Source organism: Pyrus communis, chromosome 4, assembly GCF_041283825.1.
Source record: "Pyrus communis isolate YQ-2024b chromosome 4, ASM4128382v1, whole genome shotgun sequence".
In the NCBI taxonomy this organism is placed as follows: domain Eukaryota; kingdom Viridiplantae; phylum Streptophyta; class Magnoliopsida; order Rosales; family Rosaceae; genus Pyrus; species Pyrus communis.
Window position 1 is genome coordinate 8941862 of NC_142568.1, and position 11121 is coordinate 8952982.

Consider the following 11121-nt stretch of genomic DNA (forward strand, 5'->3'; position numbering starts at 1 on the left):
AGGTAGAACGCTTGCAACTTTTGGAGAGAAGATTTTGAGCAAAGTTTAGAGATTTTCAGATTTTATTCTACAAGGTGTTTTCATTCTTTTTCTATTTCAATAAAGACTATGATTTTTAGTATGAATATGCATAACTAATTCTTTTTGCTAGGGCAAGGCCATGATCCTTTGGATTGGATAACAAGCGTGGAGAGCATATGGGCTGGACATTTTTGGTGTTTAAATGGTGTTAGACATGTACTAAAATCTGGAGAAATTAAAGTTAAGGCTTGGAAGACAAGGAATTACACAAGAAAAAAGAATCCTAGTTGGCGAGGAACCTTATCTTATATTATCCAACCTCATCTTATCTTATCCAAACCTTATTCTATTTTATCTTATCTCCAGCTGCAGGAAGGAATCCTTATCACATTCCAACACTTCCTATCTGATTCTAGGAGTCCTAAAATAATTCAAACAACCTAATCCTTTTTCTCCTGGGATTCAGCTGTGCCTTTACCCTATATGTACCATTCATCCATTGAAGTTGCTGGAATTTTCAGAGTTATTTCTATCTTTGTTTTAAGTTTCAATGTTTATTTTAGATTGTTTTTCAGTTATGTTGAACATGTGTAACTAAGTTTCTTTTTAGCTAGAGGTGAATTCAAAGGCATGATTATATGTTTTATATTAATTGATTACATCTAGTTATTGTTTCGTAAAATATGAATGCGATTTACTTATCTACTTTATAGAGAACTTATTCTTGTATGTTTATTAAGGATGCATACTTAGTTAGCATGCAGGGATTTGATGCTAGAATATAAGGGAATTTCACCAAATCATTATGAACTTATATTTGTAACTAGTAAAAGTCACTAGTCATGATTGAGTTAAGTAAATTCTTGGCAGGAGTATCATGCTTTTCATATTTACGAATGCTTTGTCAATGCTTATGATTTTCACAGAACTTAATGATCTTTGAGATGTATCTCTATCATGCTTTTCATAGTTAGGGACCTTGAGAAGAATAATTTGGTTGCGTCGCTGAGTCCAATTCAGTGAACTTAGGAAAATCTAAGAGTTAATTAGTGCTATTCACAGTTAATTTGGGGCATTGTCATTCATGGTTTATAGGAAGAATAACTGGAAATCGATTTGTATGCATATGATTCATGTGTGGAGAAGAATCCTTTAACTATCCTTTCATCCATATTTCATTCACAACTTAATTTACTTGTTGCACTTTACTTTCGTTAAAATTAAATTCGTCCAAATCCCCCCAGTCATTGTTTTGTTTTTAGTTTAACTTAGTTTTCAGTTTTATAAGTTTAATTTGTGTTGATTAGCATCCCTTCTAATCTCTGGAATAGAACGATCTCTACTTACTTATACTAAGATTGCATAATTTATAGGGTTTAATTTGTGTGTTAGTTTCTACCACACCAAAAAGGAATTGAAATGAATTGGAATGTAATAACATCGATTCAAGAGGGATCCATCAAAGAAGATTCTTCCCCTTCCCTTTTTTCAAAAGAGAAGGAGGATATGGACAAAATCGATGAAATGAAAGAAACCCGAGTGAATGGAAAGGAAAAAACAAAGGACCATAGACCCATGGATCCATACATCTCAATCGGAAGAGAATTAATAGAAACGAAAGAATTGGAATTGATCGATATATTTCATGAAATAAATGAAAAGGAAACGAAAGACGAAACATAAATCATGGATCAACTAAGCCCTCTCAGGGACTTGTTTAAGAATAAGAAAGAGAAATCCCATAGCAATTGGTGTGATGGATTTTTAGTCTATGGGTGGTGGTATGGGATCTGTAGCAGGCGAAAAAATCACACGTTTGTAGTGTGTGCTTCCGGAGATTTTTTATAATTCCTTACATAAGGATTCAGAAACTACTAGATCTCTCCCTACACAAATCAAATTGTTGATAAAACTCCAAAATGCCATTTTCTTTTGACCCAATTATTTTTTTCTCCTTATCCTTCAGGAAAGACAAGAAAATTTTAGGGTGGCAAACATTCTCTAGAATTTCTCTTATATTTGAATCCAAAGCTGATAATAGAACTAGAATAGATGCATTTTGTTTCCTACTCACACAAGCCCATATCCTTGCTTTTCTAGCAATCTCTAATTCTAATCTTGTCTCCGCCCCCCCCCCCTTCCCCCAAAAAAATTATGATATTTATGATGCTGGTACAGACGAAAATTTTGTTATGGTTCAATTCAAACTGTTCAAGAGTTCTTAAATGTTTCCACACCCCTTCAAGATCCCAAAAAATGGACAACTTCCTTTTCTTAGGAATACATACAAGTTTCGTCACTACAAAAAGGATAATGGCAACCCCACCAACTATTTCATATATGGTTTCATAGTAATAAAAATTAGAGATGCTGTATGTGAATCACTAATTTGGAAGAACAGTAAGGATATGCAAGAACAAAAAATTTTTATTGGAAACATTCCTCTAATGAATTCATTAGGAACTTCTATAGTGAATGGAATATACAGAATTATAATAAATCAAATTGCAGGTATCTATTATTGGTCCAAATTGGACCATAACGGAACTAATGTCTATACCGGCATCATAACATCAGACTGGGGGAAATGCCACTTCTCGTTCGACTTGCATGTGTTAAGCATGCCTCCAACGTTTTTGAGTCAAGATCAAACTCTCCATGGGATCATAATTATATTACTTATAGCTTCGTTGTTTGTAATAAAAAGGATTTGGAACTGTCATTCATTCGAAGGCATAACTTGTATCCTGGCATCGAGCTATTTTTTCGCAAGACCTCCCTTATAGTATCGTCACCACAGTAGAGTTTAACAACCAAGTTCAGGATGGATTGGGCTGATTCCTTTATGCCTAGGACACTAGAATATCGAACCATGAATGAAGAAAGGCATGAGAGAAGCATATTGGCCAGTGATTCAGCCTAAATTCTTGAGGGCTTCTAGAGGGAGGGGAATTATTTTCTATTGTTGGTCTCTATGGTAATAAGTCAAGGGTCTAAGAGGTGGTACTTTACCCTGTGACGAATGTCAACGGTTCGAGCTCACTTATCTCTAACTCGCGAATTTAGCAACACGACGAAAGGAAGAAGAAAGAACAAAAAAATAGAAGCAAGTAACTCGAAATCAAATTATGAAAGAAATATTTTGTTGCAATCAATTTAGTAATATAAATTTGAATAATCAACAATACACATCATTATTTGTACTGTACTGAAACTTGGAAATTTTATTTTGGAAGATCCAAGAAATTCTATTAGATCTTGTATGATACTTTGCAATAGTTTATCCTCTTTTTTTTTCTAATTGACATAGACCCAAGTCCTATATTAAAATAAAATGAGGATGATGGGTTGTGAATGGCAGGTAACCCTCTTGACAGTATGATAGTAGCAACTAAGTGTGCAAGCTGTTGGTTGTTGGTTTTCTTTCTGTTACTTCAAAAGGACCTGCTTCAGCTTCAGCCACTCCAATTTTTTATATTCCTTTTTATTTCTCATCAAACGAATCACATCTTCTTCAGTTTGATTCTCGCCAAAGACAAATTTGAACCACATTATTGCTAGCACATTATGAGGCTTAGCCAATTCCCCCACCTCTTAAGGTAGATAATATCATTTGTTCAAAAAACAAAAAAAAAAAAAAAAAAAAACCTCATTCTATTGATTGCCTCATCCTAATTACCCATAGTCATACAAACATCTTTCTTGTTTTACGTACGTTGGCTGTTGTTTCTTTAGAAACAAGAGAAGATGAGGGAAATAATATCAATTTCCTTCTTTCAAAACCAAAATCACATTGAAAGTATTCAATTTAAACTCGGAAAAAAAGTACATAATTGTCCAAAACACCACAAACATGATCTTTCATTCCAAGCCAACTTTTTTAATGGAACTGAGTTCGAGTTGTTTCGTGAAAAAAAAATGTGAGTTGGTCATGAGCTTTACAAGTCGAACAAATCAAAGTTAAACTTTGGGTTTTTCCTTATCAAGCAAGACATAGGTGATGCGATTTTTTATACGCACACAAATTAAACCCTCTTTTTGTCGATTTGTAGTATAAGTATAAGTAGGGATCGTTCTGGACCGGGGATTAGGAGGGATTGCAAATCTCTTGGAAACTGACTCAAAAACGTAAAATAACAATATGAAATACTAACTTAGACTCAAAGAATGCAAAACTAAAAATAAGAAAGATTAAGACTAAGACTTAAACGAAATATGGGGGGATTGATTTTGGACGAATTTAAACTAAAATGGATAGATTGTAAAGAAAACAAATTGTAAATATGAAATTGACGGAAATGAATGGATGGTATGGCTAGCTAAGGGGTTCATCTCCATACATGTTACACTTGCATAATAAAATGGTTTCCAATTGCATTTCAATAAACCATGAATTCTCAACACCCCGGGTTAATTAGGTCCGCTTAAATTAACCGTCAAGTTTTCCTTAAGTTAATGAATTGGATGATTGCATACGACAACCCAAAGCATTCCTCACAAGTTCCCTACATGAATTGCATAATAGAGAAACAAGCAAGAATCATTAAGCATCATGAAAACTATAAGTGTTGACGAGGCATTCGTTACTATGATTGCATGAAACTTATGCCAAGAATTCGTTTAACACGATTGTTTATAAGCAACCTCCACTACTTGTGAATATAAGTTCATAACGATTAGGTGAAACTCACTTATATTCTAGCGTCATATTCATGCATGAAAATTAAGCGCGCATTCTTAATAAACATACATAAATAAGTTATCAATCAAACGGTTAAACAAATTGAATCCACAACTTATGAAACGCAATTAGAAGTAATCAAATCAAAATGCAAGCATAAACATATATTTCGAATCCCCCCCTAGCTAAAGGGGGGTTTAGTTCCTCATACAAAACAAAGAGAATTGAAATTAAACATTGAAATCAAAGAAACGCCTAAACATTCCAACAACTCAAACTTGAATTGTATGAACGTTTAGGCCCTCTTCTCTTCCTCTTTATTGTAGCATAAGGTCTAGGGATAATTGGTTTGGGGGATGGAAGTGTGGAATGGAAAAGGAATTATGGAAATAGGTGAGGAGTGGTGGAGAAAATGGTGCAGAAAATGGAGAGAAACTCACGGCTAGAGAAGGAATGGAGTGTTTGTGTTGTGGTATCTACAATGGAATGAGATGATTTGAATGATGGGAATGCAAGGGTATTTATAGGAGGAGTGGAGATGTATATGGCTATTTGTTTAAGGTGTTTGTGTGGAGGAATGATGGAGAATTGCATGTGGAATGGCTGCAATGATGAAGAATGAAAGCTGGAAAATAAAAGGGAAAGCTGGAAATCTGAAAATGCAAATGGGAATCCTGAAATGCAAAGGTGGCCACGGTTTTGAGTGTGTTTTGTGTTGGAAATGCATGTGAATGCATGTGAATGTTGTTTGTGTGAAGTGTGTGTGGGTTAAAGGTTGAATGGTGGTGTAATGATGAAGTGTGATGGCTGAAAATGTCAAGGGAAATGCATGTGATTGCATGGCAAAGAATTTCAGGATGCATGTGTGTTGGTGTGTTGTGTGATTGTTTTGTGGTTTAAGTGGCTTAATTAAAGAATGGGAGTGCATGTGGCTTAGGTGGTGTAATGATGAAGTGGGAATTGAAAGAATGTGGTTGGAAAGTGGAAGGGAAGGCACGGCTAGGAAGAAGAATGAATGATGTGCATGTGTGTGAATGCATGTGGATTAGGTGGAAAGAGGTGGGTGTGCATGTGATTTGAAATGCATATGTTTAAATGGTTGAAATGTGTAGATGATTATGAGTATGATAAGTGATAAGTGAATGATATGTTAAGTGATAAATGAATGATATGTTAAGTGATAAATGAATGATATGTGGTGAGTGATAAGTGAATGGAAGTGATAAGTGAATGGTTTGATAATTGATAAATGAATGATATGCTAAGTGATAAATGAATGATATGTTAAGTGATAAATGAATTATATGTGGTGAGTGATAAGTGAATGGTTTGATAAGTGATAAATGAACTAGTTTAAAGGGCTAGGGTTTAAGTACATAGAATGGGCCTAAAATAGGTTGGTTTGTATGGCATAATGTGTTAAGCCCATGGCAAGGTGTTATGTGATTGGGTTAGGGCCATTGTTTTGTGTCTTCAAGTGCATACAAGGCCTTCAAATTCGTCCATCCTCTTGGCTCCATGGATAAGCTATCCAATCCATGCCCAAAAATGCTCCAAATGGCCTCAAAATGCACTTTCTTGCTCCCTAGGCCCTTAGAACCTGAAAACACACAAAAGAAGCATAAAGGACTAAAATAACGAGAGAAACATAACGTAAATGCACGAGAACAAGCCATTTAAGTCGCATGAATATGCTCCTATCAAATACCCCTACACTTAGCTTTTGCTAGTCCTCGAGCAAAACAGAATAAAAACAAATAAACAAAACGACACTAAACACGTAAAACACAACCTAAACCTTCCAACAACCGTCTTTAGGGATTTCCAATGCACATGACAAGTTAAAAATCATCATTCTCACAGATTTTAGTCATCTTCACACTTAAGTACATTCTTAATCATAGTCACCATATACTAGTTCACAATTAAGCATTTAAAACCATGTTTTGAATGTAGTAACATGCCTTAGAGAATTTGCTCAATTCTTTACAAGATATGCACTCGAATTTCTCTCAGAATTTCTAACTACACACCCTAATCTAGTCATATGTGAGAAGATTGATGTAACATGAAAACGAACACTCACAAATAAGTATCACAAAGAACGCAATTTCTGGAGTTTAATAAGCATGTTTAGATATGATCTCATGAATGGAATGCTACTACTTAGACGCGAGAACCAGTGACACCATAAGCTCATACCAAGTTCAAACTCCACAAATTGAAATACACAACACTCAAGATAGAAGTCAAGGGTTGTAACGGGGCTTGGGGTATGTGGATAACAAAGAAGGGATATGGAAAACAAAGGTTCTTAAAGAAATAGTGAGCAAAGCATTTGAATCAACTTAGAATTCACTTTTGAATGAAAACTCAACTTTTGAACAAAAAGGGAGAATTTAGACAATTTACGCCCAGAATTGGTGTTTTGGAACCTTTCTTCAATCACTTATTCTTTTCTCTTTTTTTTTTTTTTTTTTTTTTTTTTTTTTTTTTTTTTTTTTTTAACATAAACACTTAAACATTCTCTCCCCCACACTTATTTTCTTTCATAATGTAACTCAAAAGGAATTCAATTAAGTCATGCTCATTATCTTTTAAGAACAAGGGTGGGGATTGTCCTAAACTAGGCTAGGTGAGGAAAAAGTGGGTTAACAAAGAACATGGGCTAACACGGCTCAACGTGGGTACAACTTACAACATATACGAAATATGGGAAGTGAGGCTATTTGGCTATGGTGGCAACTACACAACTTCATCTTGATATATGTTATGCAAATCAATAACATGCTTTGAATGAAATGGGCATGAGTTCTAGCATTTGGAACTATATGATGAAACGCCTTCTAAGTAGTAACCAAGCAAAGAATAATGAAATCATGCAACGATTTTAGAAAACAAGAAATCACAGATTAAACTCTCCAAAGAACGTTATAGGCTCAAGTCTCTCAGGGTTGTAGCATTTGTTTGAGTTCCTTCCTTCAGGCATGTTACAAAAACTAAATTTTCTTTTATGATTGCATGTGAAGTCATACATTATAACCATAACCAAGCATATACCAAGAGTAAATCAAACTTTTCTCTATGTTTATAACTCTTTTTAACAGTCATGCAATTACAAACCAAATCCTTAACATTGTGTTGGAAGGTATCCTAAGACACAAACACACACACAAAAACAACTTTAAAACAACTCTTTTTGGGTTTTTCAAAACAATTTTTCAAATTTTTATGGGATTTTCGAATTTTTAAGACAAAACACACTAAAACAGTTTTAAAACAGTGAGAAACAACATGTGAAGTGATAGGTGATAAAATCCAACGAATTTGCATCAAATATACTTAGTTACCCCCCCACACTTAAATCAAACATTGTCCTCAATGTTTTAAGCATAGATTCACACAACGCATAAGTAAATACACAAAAAACACTTAAACATATTAAACATGGCATAATGTAATTAACAAAGAGAAGAGTTTAGAGACGCAAATCTGGTTATAGAGTGTAAATTCCATCTTCTCTTTGTTGATTGCATTGAGGCTTGATCTTGATGATTCCACAGGCTTACTCTCGAACTGGTTTCCGCCCATCATTGATTTTCCTTTGTGCTACTTCTTGAACTGGGCAGCAGGATGGTTCTTTTGGTCTCCCCCGAAGGTCTGAGCATACCCTTTTGGTCTGTTTCTTTGTTCAATCTTTCCAATTCGTATTGAAAAGGGTTGGAGGATAACTCAGCCTATGTTTGTCTCCACATGCTTCAATGTATCATTTTCACTTGCCTTACTCGCTCCCCTTTGCAGAAGTGGTCCCTTCTCCGGAAGTGTATCAACCGTTGAAGATGACTACTCGAGAGCAACGCTAGGTAAGCAATCAGGAATAGATTCCAAGCAGTTGGCTCCAGATCGGAAGATTGACTCCAAGTGCCGGCTGATTGCTTCTTTTACTTTGCCATGCGAGTAAGAACAAGGACAAAGAAAAAGACAGGGAAAGAGCATGATATGAGATACTTTTGCTTTTGACCTTGATGATATGAGATACCTTTGCTTTGAAGAAGCGGTGGATGAATCAGCACATGCTTCAATCCGCCGTTTCCTCCTGGGTCATATGTACTCCAGGCATCTGGTATCATCTTTGGGGAAGAAGAAAGAATTGAGTATTTTGAAAGGCCTTGCTGGGAGTGCGCCCTCAGAGGTGAGGGAGAGTTGGGCATTTTCTTCAGGTTTGCCCTGCCATAAAAGACGAAGGTCGACATATATAGAGATAATATCAAGTGGTGGTACTTTTTACCCTTGTCGACAAACGTTTTGATCCCGCAATTCCGGCTTTTTGAAATAGTGGCGCCTCTTCGATCTTTGAATACGCCTCTTCGATTTCTGAGCAGGCGCCCCTTCGATTTCTGAACGACGCCCCTTCGCTTTCTGAACGACACGTGGTAGTGCAGATGCGACTCCTTTTGAGAAAGCTGCACGCGTCTTCTGAAAAGCAGAGAAAGCGTCGCCGAACTTTGCGCTTGTCGGCTAAAGATATGTAGTTGCGGTGATGGCCTCCACGTGTTGTCTGAAAAGAAGAAATCTTTTGAAAAGTTGAACGCGTCTTCTGAAAAGCAGAGAAAGCGTCGCCAAAATTACGCCGGAAATTCCGGCTTTTTGAATCGGTGGACGCGTCGCCTTGGCTTTTTTATTGAGCTATCGATCACCACAACAAACACACTCTGAAGATTTCCCATTCCTGAAACTCGACTCCGGCCCTTTGTGAAATTTTTAACTCCATCCACCCCTTCTCTTTGAACACTTTTGAAAAAAATGGCAAACTCATCGAACCTTAGCTTAGATTTGAGTCTCAGCAGCGATCCGGTTGCGCCCCGTCAAGGTAATGTATGGCGCCCTTCTTTTTTATCTTCTAACGGTCCTCTTTCAGGTGAAGACTCTGTGATGCAGGACGCCACAACAGCTACAATAGTAGCTAAAAACCTCCTCACTCCAAAAGATAGTAGGCTGCTGTCAGGACGGTCCGATGAGTTGGCCGTTCAAGAGTCCCTCGCACTTAGTGTTCAGTGTGCGAGCTCTGTGTCCAACATGGGCCTACGCCTGCTTGCCCGCTCCCGTCAGGTGGAATCGTTGATGGCAGAGGTGGAAAGACTTAAGCAAGAGATCCAGCAGCTTAAGTACGAGAATAGAAGTTTGCATGTGCTTGCAAATAACTATTCGTCGGGGATGAAGAGGAAGCTTGATGAGCTGCAAGAATCTGAGGGTCGAATTCACAGTGACCGTCAAAGGCTTGCGTCTTATCTCCAGAGGCACCTTTTTCCTGGGTCATCCAGCGCTTGGCCAAGTATTGAGGCTTGGAATGCTCTAGCTCCGATGCCTCCCGCTCCGATGCCTTCCGCTTCGATGCCTCCCGCTTCTATGCCTCCCGCTTCTGCGCCTTCCGCTTCTGCGCCTCGTAGTGGGACTTCACGCAAACAACCTTTGTGAAGCTCCACCTTTCTCCATGTTTAGTATCTTTCTTTTTTTCTTTTTTTTCTTTTTTTTTTTTATTTTTTTTTTATTAACATAAATAAAATCAAACGGCATGGAATTGGTCCTTGAATGGAAGGTGATAATTGAAGTGAACCGGCATTGGTTTGAATTCTAGTGTAGGTGCCTGATTCAAAAAAAATAGCAAGTTAGTATAAAATCTAATGGAATTTGGAAAAAAATACTTACTTGTTTTGTCCGACAAGAACTCAATGACAAATACCACTCCTTTGAAAGTTTCAGGGATATTGGACTTGGCCAGATTGCAAGTGATGGTTATTACTTGTCCAATGTCATCAAATTTAACTTCTTTGGATTTTGTGGTTTCAAGAACGTCCTCTTTGATGGATTCATGACATTCCCTACTTGTCACCTTTGGAAGGGCTTCCAAGATGTCTTTTTCACATTCTTCTTCCTTGGAAGTCATGAATCTGCAAGGAATAGGGTTAAAAATAATGAAATTTGGAACAACCATACCTGTATTAGATGGCATAGGAGCAATAGGAGCCTCCGGCAAAGGTGTTTCCACCCTTTCCGTGGGTTGGGTGTATTCCTCTTCCTTGTAATTTGATTTTGATGGTTGAGGGTCCGTTCCAACCTCCTTGTCACTTCTCAACATGATTTCCTTGGCAGTTTCAAATTCTCCCTTCTGATTTGCAATGGTTGAACTAGGGAGTTCGCCTTGGTCGCAAAATTGTCCTTCGAACTCCGCTATCTGCCCAATTTGCTTTTCCAGAGTAGTAAGTAATTGAAAAATCGTATCATTATCATTTGAATTACCTACATTACTTTGGGCAGGTTGTGGTGGCTGCATAGGCGTTGAATAGAACTCCTCATACGGCTGCCAATATCCTTCTTGTTGAGCCTCATTGTCTTGATTTTGTAAGCCCTGCACCAAACAA